Genomic DNA, 13,703 nt, shown 5'->3' on the forward strand with positions numbered 1-13,703 from the left:
ATGATTATTTTGAGTGAAAGTCACTCAAAGAATGGCAGATGAAAAAAGGGTATTCTAATTTCCCATTTCTTCCCAAAACTGAGAGATGAAACTCCTATGGAATATGGTTTTCGTCTACCAGAAGAAAAGAAAACATTTTTGATAGGGAGTCAAAGCCGAGACAATTCTGCACAAACAGAACTTGTTAAATAATTTGAATTTTTCTATAGCCTTTCCATATATTTTTTGTTACTTTTCCACAATTGCTTCTCTTTGTTTAACCTAGTATAAAAGCATTTAGATTTTGCCACTTCTTTGGGTCTTCATTTCCTCATGAGGGTTCTCATGTAATTTAAAGCAAATTAAACAAATTTGTGTGTTTTTCTCCTGCTAATCTGTCTAATGTCAATTTACGTACATGCCCAGTTGAGAGCCCAAAGAGGATAGAGGTAAAAATTTTGCCTCCACTACAATAGTCCCTCAGAGTTGAAATTACGTTTCTGCTTCTGCCACTATACCAACCTTGTTCTCTGGCTAATGGGTAATGCATTTTCTTAGTATTTATTTTTATGATGCCAGGCAAAATTCATTGTGTATGTTAGACGGGCAACTATTTTTTAATGTTGGGAAACAAGAAGGAATGAATCAAAATGTAGAGTAAATCATATTTACTGAGCATCCTCTTTGTGCCAATGACTACACTAAATCCCTTACAATTACTATCTCACTTAACATTAAGAGCACTGTATAAAATAATAATGATTTATCCTTTTAGCAGATGAAACCAAGGCCTTCAAGAGGTTGAAAAGTTATCAAATTCATAAAGTTATAAAATAAAATTTAAAAATTGAAATCAATATTCATGTAATTAACTCCAAGTCCATATATATATATATATATATATATATATATATATATATATATACATATATATATCTTTCTCCAAATCTAAGAGCTTAGAAATACATACAAAATGATGTTTTTTTCACATATGGAATGCACTCTTAAAATATCCTAATATGTTTTTTAGTGAAAGTAACATTCTCATAGGCTGCTGGTGGTACTATAAATTGGAGCAAATATCTGTGATATAATTTAGATAGATAGACGATAGGTAGATGTGTATATAAATACTTGAATTATTTATTCCCCAAAATTGTACTTCTGAAAATCTATGCAAAAGAAACAAAATTATTTGAATGAACATTTTACATATATATATATATATATATATATATATATATATATATATATATAATCATTTGCTGTCTTTCCAGGAAAACTACACTGTGTATTAAAGCAGAGGGACATGAAATATATTTAGAAAGGCTTTCATCAAAATAAGGAAAATTTTGAAAGCTCTATTGCCTAAAATATAAAGCTTTGGTTATCTGTAAAACTAACTTGTATGAAACACATCATTCTCCATCACTGTTAGATAGATGAGACATTGCTATGGCTGAGAAAGAGAATAAAATGATTGATGAATCACCAAATGTCACATATGAACTTGTTTTTGAAACTCGGGACTATTCTTTGTTTGATAAAGATTCATATCAACTAGATTTGACATCTGGAAACACACATTTCAGCAAGTTCTAGTTTAAAAGGATGAATTTGACAATGACAACATTGAAAGCATGTTTGCATTCATATAGTTCTACACTGAATTGTATGCTTACTTAGATTCAATTAAAGCTAATTGAAACAAAGACTTTCTCATCACTGACTGAAATGTTTCTTGTCAAAATTAACATAGCACAGTACCTGGAAGATAAATGCAACATTCCTTGAGGTGTGATGTAATCAAAAATACACATCTGAAGCATAAATTGTCACACAATAAAGATAATTGGAAATAGGTGAACAAAACACAAAGAAAAAGGGCAAAGTGATGAATAATTGGAAAGTGAAAAAAATAACAATTGTGTATCAATCCTGTATCTGAAATCTCTATCTCTTGGTATCTATCTTTCCCCAATATTTCTCCAAATTTAAGAGCTTAGAAATGTATACAAAATGATGTTTTTTTTCACATATGGAATGCACTCTTAAAATATCCTAATGTTTTTTGGTGAAAGTAACATTCTCATAGGTTGTTGGTGGTACTGTAAATTGGAGCAAATATCTGTGATATAATTTAGATAGATAGATGATAGGTAAATGTGTATATAAATACTTGACTTATTTATTCCCCAAAATTGTACTTCTGAAAATCTATGCAAAAGAAACAAAATTATTTGAATGAACATTATTTATGATTATAAAAATTTGAAACATTCTAAATATTTCATTCATACTGTTTGTAAAGAGGATATATAAGTAAAAAGGTTATTAAAACAAGGATGTGTGGTGGCCAGATGGCTTAGTTGGTTAGAGTGTGAGATCTTAACAAGGTTGCTGATTCGATTCCCACATGGGCCAGTGAATTGCACCCTCCACAACTAGATTGAAAACAACAGCTTGAGCTTGGAGCTGAGCCACTGGTTGGTGGCCAGTTGGCCCTATGGTTAGAGCAAGATGTTGATAACACCAAGATCACTGGTTTGAGTCCCACATGGACCAGTGAGAAGTAATGGCTTGAGCTTGGAGCTGGGCCCCGGTGGGCAGCCGGTTGGTTCAGTGGTTAGAGCGAGGTGTTCCTAATACCACGGTCGCCAGTTTGAGTCCCACATGGGCCAGTGAGCTGCGCCCTCTGCAACTAAATTGAAAAACAACGACCTGACATCCTGGAAAAATACACTATTCCTCAATTAAAAAAACAAAAAAAAAAGAAAACAAGGTGTGAGTAAATTATAATTATATATGTGTACATACACACGGCACAGACTAAGGAAACTAGGCTAAAACATGTATAGAAAAAAATAATAAAATACAACCTGATGTTAAAATATTGTTATATTGAATAATATTGAATAATATTTTTATATTGAATAATATTTTTTTATTTACATTTCCAGTATCTAAATTTTCCTAAATAAAAATATATTGTTCTTACACTCAGAAAGGAAAAAAACTTATTTGCCCCTAATTTCTCCACTCGTCTAACAAAGTCATTCATTCATTCATTACCACTTATATATGAAGAGAACTTACTATGTGTTTGTTACTGTATTATGGGCTGGGGTGAATAAGGGATACAAAAAGGTAATAACTCTTGTTTTGCAGTGTGATCTATGTAGATCAGACAATTAAGTTCGTGAACCTATCCTAGAAAAAGTGCTCCATACTTCGTTGCTGAATATCACTACAGTCACCTTCTAAGTACTCTGATTTTTCTCAATTAATGTTTACTCTAAACTTATGAGATTTTTATATACTAATCATCACCACTCACAGATAAAAAGAGGCTTGGAAGAGTCGTCTAAGGCAATAGCAAATAAATATCAGGAGTCTCCAGAAGGCTGATGCTTCACATGCTTTATTACTTGTACTTTAGAGCAATTGGAGCAAGATCTAGTTGAATACATTTTCTACCTCACCTATGTCATGTATCTATTGCGACATTAAAACAAAATGGTCCACATGAAGCAGTCAAATATAGATTAATGTGAAATATAAAGACGATTAAACATATTCTCATTAATTAATTACCTCAGGCATAAATTGCTGAAATTTATGTTGTGATAGAATGTGTATATAAATGTATGTGGAAGGAAGAGTTGAATTGTACAATGCAATTATAAAGCTTTTCTTTTTGAACAGGGACAAGTTTTATTGGCTATAATTAAATCGCAATACTCTTTTTCTTCCAGCTGAGATATAACGCCTTGTCATTCCCCAAATCTTCTCAGTGTTTAAAATCTAGCTGGGACTCTGAAAGAAGAGAATAAAGCCTTTCTGGTACATTTGTTTTCTTCAGCAAGTCAGGAGTCCAATATCATATCAAATTTTACAATATAAGCTTATTTGAATATACTCATGTGAAACTGAAATTTTCAGCGGCTATGATAAAGTAAAGCATTAGTTCAGGTGTAACTTATTAATTTCCCTCTAGGTTTGTTTTTTTTAAAGGAAATATAGATCTTCTGCACAAATTAATTTTAATATAATAACATTATATATTATGGTATGATTTTTATATACGAAAATTGTAAAAACACGTTTTTTTTATCATGTGAGTGTAAGAATACCAATTACTCTTTCTTTGATAGGTACATCCATACTTTTTGATGATATCTGAAACTTTCTCCCTATTCATAAAAGTTTTATTTTTTAAAAAATGTGTTCTTTGTTATTCTGTACATATTTCCCCCTTAAGAAATAGCCCTTTAGGTTAGTATAACAATCTTGAAGTTTATTTGATACATGACAGCAGTGTTTTTGTTACAAACAGGAGTTTTTTTGACAACAGATTTCATTCTCATCTGTGTATCAAAAGGCTAGAACAATTTCTAAGGTGTTTTGAAGGTGTTTGGCAACTTATCACTTTATTAAAATGACTCCATATTTTCCATCAGAAGTTTTGCTATGATGGAGATACAGTTTCACATACAACAGACTAATACAATTATTTGTTGAATTAAATATATGGGTCTTAATAATGCATCATTGTCATGGTTTGGATCTATTTTGTCTTATTCTTTATAAATTTCCCTCAAGCTGAGATGAAACACTTTAGAAATCTTAAAAACAGAAAAACAAAATGGGAAAATGGCAAAACCTCTTTAGAATCTTTTGGTAAAACGCATCTGTGCTCCACTACCTAAAGTCCAATATCTTTATATAACTTAAATTTGTTCAGCAGCACATTGTGTCTAAGAATCTTCATATAACCTCTTATTTGAGCCAGGTAGGGCAGAGCAGGTTCTCTTCCATTTTGACAGTTGAAAACAATATATGCAAGAAATTTATGTATCCCAAATCACAGCGCTATTAAGTTTTAATGCACAATTCCAGTTTCCTTTATTTTGTACCTCTATGCTTACTGGCTAACATCACTTTGCCCCTGGGACCTATTAGTTCATATGTTATCTGCCAGTAATAGCTAATTATTGAAGACAATTACTGTATTTGTTAGGCAACTGGTTCATTATAGACTGCATACGCATTATCTGATATAAATCTCACAATTCGACAGAGTTGATACTATGATCTGTGAATTATACATGACGAAATGATATGACACATTGGTAGGCTCACCTCTATTCCCTCTATCGTTAGCAATCACTTCTGGGCAGAGCAGTGTTGATTCTGTAGTGATTTTGTGCATAACATTTGGTATAGTGTTAATGTCCATTGAAAGGAGATTGACATTTTATGCTGTGGAAACCACAGTGGTTAAACCAATGAATAGAGTTTGTTAACTACATGACGTAATTCTTTTTTATTTTAAATAATGTTTATTGGGGTGACAGCTGTTAGTAAAGTTACATAGGTTTCAAGTGTACAATTCTGCAATAATTCCTAATCATAGAGAGGATACTATTAGAAAATAGCAATGTTTTCTATTAGTATACAATATTAGGCTCTAGTGTTTCCCACTTGCTAAACACAGTTCATTTAAAATAAAGCAAAACACACAATGTGTTTGTTGTTTCTCTTTGGATTAGGGAAATTCGCTTGGGAAATGGTTTCTGGTTATTATTCTTTTGCCATTCATTTACATTCCTTTCAGGATTCCAGGTGTTTTTGTGCTCAGTGTTTGTTATGCTGGAGATGAAACCCAGCCAATTGTGCAGAAAAAAAGATAAACTTTTTGAACACTGCTATTATATATTTCAAGTAGACAGACAAGCCATTCTCTCAGACATGGACCTGTAGTTAACCTTACACTGTATTTTCTTGTGAAGAGATAAAACAATTCCAGAAAATGGCTAGGAGGGAGCTTCCAGCAATTCTGAAGCCTGAATTTTTCAGTTGAAAAGTTGTTGGAGGCTGTTATACATCTGTTAAGTAAATCAACCACATTTTTATAAAATTTATAAAGAGAACAAAGACTTTGCATTACTTATGATGTAGAAACCTTTTCTCTCAATTTACTTCTCCTCCTAACTTTCTTATCTTTTAGTTAATTTTCCTCTCAGAGCAGGATTATAGGACTGAACTACTGAGTGCCCCTCCTACCCTCCTGTCTCCCAAGAATGATTTTTCTTTTTGTTCTGAACAGCAAAACATTTTCCTATATATCTTCTCTTTAAAACATGGTATATTTTAATGGTTCAAAACTTCAGCATACATAAAAATCCCTTGGAACCTATGATTATAATGCAACTTACTAGCCCTCACTCTCTTATTCTGAATTAGGTACAGCATGGTGCCTGGGGACCTTAAACTCAGATGACTGTCATGTAACGTTTATAGTTTAAGCACACTGAATTAATCAGTAGTCCAAAAATGAGTTGACAAACTATGGCCAATCATCAAAATCTAGCCTGATGCTTATTATATTAAATAGTTTTTATTGGAACACAACCAAGATCATTTGTTAACATGCTGTCTATGCCTTCATTTGTGCTACAAAGCAGAGTAGAGGAGGTGTGACATCAACCTTATGGATTACAAGGCCTGAAATATTTACTCTAGCACTTTATAGAAAAAGTTCACTGACGCCTGGTCTAAAGACCTGAAATATATTTATATTATATATTCAGGTTTTTGTACTAAACATTACCACTAAAAATGAAATATTACCATCTCAGAGATGCTGCCACCCCTGAAAATTCCTCCAGGGAAGTTTTCCTTTTCATAATTCCTGATATAAATGGAGTGATGTGAGCACAAAGGCAACTTCCCCTCATACAATAGTGCTAAAGTAATTGACCAGGTGAGCTGTGTATATATTCTCTGCCACCTCTCCCACCCCAGTGGTAACTTGAAAGGTTGGTTTGGCTCTGAAGAGATCTATTCATTCCTGGACCTATCATGAAAGAAGGGAAAAGAGTTTGACAGCATGTAGTAGACTGACTGTGCTCATCTCCTGGAGTGATCTTGGTACACAGCGGTAGCCACCCTTGGACAGTGTACATTTTTCATCTGCAATCATGAGTTGGGATACATAATGTTACAAAGTCACCTTTCTGTGATATTATATACCGTTGAATATTCCAATGATTACTCCAATTTCTGAAAGTTTTTAATCATTTAGTTTAAATGTTTTCCTTGACCACCAAACATGCCAACATTTAACTTGCAATTTCAAACCCCATTCATTGCACATTGCTTACCTTACAATCATCTTAAATATCTGTATCAATCATGTCCTCATCTATGAAATTTAATCTATCGCGACAATTTTATAATTACCTTGATAAAACAATTGAATCATTACCACCATTAAAAATATGCATTTTAGTCAGAAAAATGGTGGATTAGAAAGCTGCATGCTCATGTTTCTTCACAAAAGCATTTTTTTTTTAAAATCCAGAAAATGTCTGAACTAACTTTGCTTGAGCTCTGGATAACAGTCAAAAATTTATAGCTATCAACTAAATGTGCAATCAAGATTTTTCTTCAAAATGGTAAGAAAGTATTGTAGTATGTTTACTTGCCTTTTCCTCTCCCCCTCTACAGCACAGCAGTGGTTTTCATCTTGAGTAGCTACCAACTAGTTATAAGTCTCATCCTACCCCAACCTCCCATACTAGAGATAGCAGAACAGATCTTATTTGCAAATTATTGTTTATTTACAGTTGTTCTAGGGGACAACTAAATGACTTATACAAGTCATTTCTCTATTTTGCGTAACTGGGAAGACATGGGAGGAACATGCTGAGCACTGATTTCAAAAAGTACAAGGAGACTACAAACTCAGAAAGGCCTGGGGCAAGAGATTATGGGTACAAAAATATAACAGACCATCTAAAGGTCTGGAGGAGAAGGTAGGGTGAGATATTGTGGGAAATTAAAACACTTGAAAGTATCTGCATGCATGCAGGTGGAAATTAGAAAGTCACCCATATGCCTAAGGAAGACATATACTCACAGTAGTTCTAAGAGGAGTTCAAGCTTTTACCTTGCTTAATCCCTAAGCTCAGAGAAAGTTTAGCTCAGTGTAGGACTGCACCAACACAGGGTCCATCTGAAAATACTGGGAGAAATGGCCGTTCTTTCTTTTATAAATATATTGGGTGGATTGTTTTTATATGTGTGTTTCATCTTGGCATTCAAGGAAATTACTATGAAAACCTTAACTGAACACAAACTAAAAAACAGAGACTTAAGTGACCACACATTGCAAGAAGAGTCTTTATAAAAATAGTTTGGAAAAGTCTGAAGAAGAAAAGATAACAACAGCTAAAAAAAAAAAAAAAAAAAAAAAAAAAAAAGAAAAGAAAAGAAAAGGAGAAAAAGGAGGAGGAGGAGGAAGAGGTGGAAGAAGGAAGAAGATGAGGACGAGAATAAAACAAAACAAAAACAAAAAACAACCAGCAAACACTGGGGAAGAAGAAGAATTTGATCACCAGAGCTATTATAGTATAATAGTCAAATACCCAATGCTCAACAACAAGAAAAAAAATCATAAAGCATACAAAGAAACAGAAAAAATATGCTTAATTCATAGTAACAACAAAATTTACAGAAACAATTACTTAGCAAGGCCTCATATTGGGGTTACTAGCAAATTGTTTAAAACAAGAAGTTTCTTAAATAAAATGATAGACATCACAAAGCAGATCCAAAGACAAACCCTGGAGTTGAAAACTATAATAACAGATACAAACAAGCAAAAACCCTATGGAGATTTGACAACAGATTACAACAGGCAGAAAAAAGAATCAGCAAACTTAAAAATAAGACAACTGAATTTACTGAGTCTGAGGAGGAAAGAAAGCAAAGAAATGTGAACATTTCTTAATGAATTTGTAGGGACATCATCAAACAGACCAACATACACATTATGGGAGTTACAAAAGGAAAAGAAAGAGAAAAAAATGGCAAAAGATTACTTGAAATCTAATATACAAAACCTAACAAATTGATGAAATATTTAAAACTACAAATCTAAGACATGCAATGAACTCTAATTAGTAAACACCCAAGGGGACACATTACAATCAAATGGACAAAAGCCAAAACCAAACAGACATTCTTGACAGCATCAAGAGAGAAAAACTTGTCACATAGAAGAAATTAACAAGTAGGTTGTAAGATAATTTCCCACAAGGAACTATAGAAGTAAAATGGCAGTGGGATAATCTATTTAATGTACTAAAAGAAAACAAAAAATTATCTATACAGCAAAACCGACTTTCAAAAATGATAGATAATTTGAGACTTTCCTTGATAAATAAAACCTGAGGAAATTTGTTACCTGCTTTCTACTAAAGAGAGAACTTCAAACTGAAATGAAGGATAGCAGACAGTAACTAGACACCGTGAGAAAATTAAAAATTCTCTGATAAAGATAACGTATATGGACAAATATACAACCTATATTATTATAAACTTCTTTTTTAACTATACTTTTAAATTTTTTCATAGAATTTAAAAGACAAAAATACACAAAATAATTTAAGTTCTATTATATTTTAATGGGTACACATATGAAGATGTAACATGACATAAATAAAAGGGTAGATTGTTTTTTTTGCATGAGTAAAGTTAAATTTTTATCAATTAAAATTGATTTATATAACTTTAGGATGTTTTATGTTATCCCCAGGGTAACCACAAAGAAAATATGTATGGTATAGATCACAAAAGATAATCTGAACACAAAGAAAGGCAAAAATAGAAGACAGGAGAAACAAAAAATCTGATATAAAAAAACAGCAATGATAGAAAGTCCTTCCTTATCATCAATTATGTTAAATTGTAAGTGGATCAAACTTCTCAATCAGTAGACATAAATGAGAGTGAATGAGCAGAGTGAATGAGAAAATAATAATAATAAATAAACAAAATAAATAAATAAGTAAAAAAGCAGGACCCCATTCTACACTATGTACAAAAACCCACTTTTGATCTAAGGACAAGCATAGATAGATTGTAAATGTAATGATGGCAAAATATATTTCAGGCAAATTTTAACCAAAAGAAAACAAGAGTGACTATATTGGTATTTAACAAATAAACTATAAGTATAAAATTCTCATAAATAACAAATTAAAACTTTATATAATGAAGAAAAAATTATTTCTTCAAAAGATATAACAATTATAATTATATGTACACCAAACATCAGAGCTCCCAAATATATGAAATAAACATTGATAGAACTGCAAGTAGATACATACAGCCCTACAATAGTAGTAGAAGGCTTCAATATCCTACTTTCAATAATGGATAGAAGAAAAGATCAATAATAAAATGAGGACATCTACAACATTATAGATGGACTGGACCTAAAAGACATTTTGTGGAACACTCAACAGCAGCAGATTACATGTTTTTCTCAAATGCATGTGGAATATTCTCTATGAAAAACATATGAATGGTCACAAAATGATTCTTAATAAATTTTAAAATGCTGAAATAAAACAACGTATCTTTCCAATCACAATGGAGTAAAATTATAAATCAATAGCAGAGAAAAATGAAAATAAAATGAAACAAATACCTGAAAATTAACACACTATTACACAACCAACAGTTCAAAGAAGAAATCACAAGTAAATTAGAAATCATTTTTATGAAAAATAAATATGAAAACACAAGGTAACAAAACTTATGGGATGTAGTGAAAGCAGTGCTGAGGAGAAAAATTTATAGTTGCAAATGCTTACAACTTATGAAAAGAACATCAATATAAGTTTTTACCTTAAGGGACTAGAAAAAAATGACCCAACAAAATCCCAAGTTAGAAAAAGAAAGGAAATAATACATATTAGAGCAGAGATAAACAAAATAGAGAATAGAAAATGCAATAGATAAAATAAAATAAACTAAGTGTTGGTTCATCAAAAAGATTGGCCAAAAAATTGTGGTGGCCGGATGGCTCAGTAGTTGGAGTACAGTGCTCATAGCACCAAGGTCGCCGGTTCAAGTCCCACATGGGCCAGTGAACTGCATCCTCCAGAACTATATTGAAAACAGTGACATGACTTTGGAACTGAGCTGTGCCCCCCCCCCTCCCCCAACTAGATTGAATAAAAAAACAATGACTTGACATCCTGGAAAAACACACTTCTCCCCAATTAAAAAAAAAAAAAAAAAAAAAGATTGAAAAAATTGACAAATCTTTAACTAGAATAAGAAAAAAGAAAACATTCAAATAAATAAAGAAATAAATACAGGGAATACTACAACTGATTTTACAGAAATAAAAAAATATACAAGAGAATATTATGACCTACTATACCTTGAAGATTTATATTATCTAGATGAATTGATACATTTCTTCTAAAAAATGGCATACTAACATTGACTCATGAATAAATTACTAGACCTATAACTAGTAAGATTGAATCAATAATCAAATCCTCCTAAGTAATGAAAAAACTGAGGACCAGATATCTTTACTAGCTAATTCTACCAAACATTTAAAGAAGATTAAAAAGTAATCCTCTTTAAATCTTACAAAAATTTGAAAAGGAGGGAATATTCCCAAACTCATTCTATAAAGCCAAAATTTGCTTGATAACAAAGACACATAAGATGCAACAAGAAAACAGGACTATAGCCCATTATCCCTGATAATTATCAATGTGAAAATCTTCAACAAAATACTAGGAAAGAGAATTCAACTTTACATTAAAAGGATTGTATATCATAACCAAGTGTGATTTATTCCTGTAAGGCAAGATGGTTCAACATATGAAAGTCAATCAATGTAAAAACTACATTAACAGAATGAAGAAAAAAGTTAAAAGAAAAAACACATTATTATCTCCTTTGATGCAGTAAAAGAATTTGAAAAAATTAAATAACCTTTCATGACAAAAACACTCAATAAAGCAGTAATAGAAGGAAAATATCTCAACATTATCATGGCTGTATGTGAAAGATCCATAGCTGCCATCATACACAATAATGAAAGACTGAAAACTTTTTTTTCCAAAATCAGGAACAACACAAGGATATCCACTTTTATTATTTCTGTTCAACATAGTACTGACATCCTAGTCAGAACAAACAGGCAAGAAAAATAAATAAAGTCACTTGAATTGGAAAAGAAAAGTAAAATAATTTCTGTTTCTATTAACATGATCTTATATGTAGAAAGTATTAGAATCCACAAAATACTGTTAGAACTAATTAAAAAGGCAGCTAAGTTGCTGGATTCAAAATTAATACACAAAAACCAGTTGTGCTTCTATACACTAATAATGTACTATTGATGATCAGAAACAGTCTCAGAGACATAGAGGAAAAACTGAGGGTTGCTAATGGGAGGGGAGGTGGGGATAAGGGGGAAGGTGAGTAGATTAGAAAGCACAAACAGTAACCACTACATTGCCATGGGGTTATGGAAGTCAATTTAGGGAGTGTAATCAATAATGTAAAGATTTTGTAGGGTATCCGATGGACACTTGTCTCATTAGGGAGACCACCTCAGGGATGATGTAGATGCCTGATCTCTGCGCTGTACACCTGAAGCTGAACAATAATGAATGTCGACTATAATTTTATATCTAATATATTCTATATATATTTTATATACACATTATATATATATATGTATACTTATAAGAAGTGGAGTAGAGCATTAGGAATAGAGACAGTGGAAATGTAATGGCTGTATGTGATGTCAGAGGGGTAGTAGGTGGGGGGGAGTTATCACTGTATGAGGCATATAAATGATAAATGTCTATTGCATTGTTGTGTACACCTGAAACTAATAAAAAAATAAAAAATAAATAAATGAATGAATTAAGGGCATAGCTGGGACATCTAGTTGAAGCTATGGAGAACATGAAGAAGAAGCAGAAAAACCTGTGAAAACTAAGATTGTTTCTTCCAGTAATGGAGGGGAAGTTCTAGCTGCAGCACTGAGAAGCAATCCACTGAAACAGAAACTGTAGACTTCCCAAAAAAGCCTACAAAGATCTCTGAGTTTGGATCTGCTCTAGGTAGTCAGAGGACAAAGAAAGCCTCAACCTTACCCATCAAACCTGGGTCAAGTAAGCCTAAAGAAACTGTTCCAACTCTTGCTCCAAAAACCCTTTCAGTAGCAGCAGCTTCCAATGAAGATGAAAATAGCAAACCAAAGGAAATACCTCCAGAAGCAAAGATGAGGATGAAGAATATTGGAAGGGATGCACCAACATCAGCAGGACCAAACTCAAAGAAATGCATAGGTTTTCTGATGACCAGAAGCTATGGGAGAGGAATATAAAATCTCATCTTGGAAATGTCCAGGACCAAGACAATTAAATGATGTGTGTTGAAATTGAGGTGTGGGGTGGGTGTAAAGTTAAAAGGATGGTATAAGAGCATTTAGAAAATGCTTTTAAAGAATGCTTTTAAAGAATGATATAAGAGCATCTTTGGAGCTGCTTTTTTGTTGTTGTTGTTAAGATTTAGTGGTACATTCATAAATGAGTTTGAAATTAGAGGTAATTTATGTTTTACAGATTTCAAGATATTTCCGAATTTTGTACTTTCATGTGATTAGTTTCCAAATGTTATAGATTAAAAAAGAACAAAACAGAAATGGTATCTTTTTAAGATATTCTTTTTTTTTTTTAGACACAACTCTTAGCATATTAAGAGAGAAGCTATTGTCTGTTTAAACTGCAAGCAGTTACTCTCTAACTTAATTCCCTTATTAACCTAAATTTTCTGGCTCCCAGGAATAGCTTTATGGAAAAGGGAGTATTGTATTGGGAGGACAATGTTAC

At 32.2% G+C, this 13,703-nt stretch overlaps 1 pseudogene; it reads left to right on the plus strand.

Moving 5' to 3' along the window:
* Nucleotides 1-13,236, plus strand: part of LOC141570514 (PEST proteolytic signal-containing nuclear protein pseudogene) — a 32,934-nt pseudogene extending 19,698 nt beyond the window's left edge.
* The last annotated feature ends 467 nt before the right edge of the window (nt 13,237-13,703 follow it).

This window comes from Rhinolophus sinicus, linkage group LG01 (genome assembly GCF_036562045.2).
Source record: "Rhinolophus sinicus isolate RSC01 linkage group LG01, ASM3656204v1, whole genome shotgun sequence".
Classification (NCBI taxonomy): Eukaryota; Metazoa; Chordata; class Mammalia; order Chiroptera; family Rhinolophidae; genus Rhinolophus; species Rhinolophus sinicus.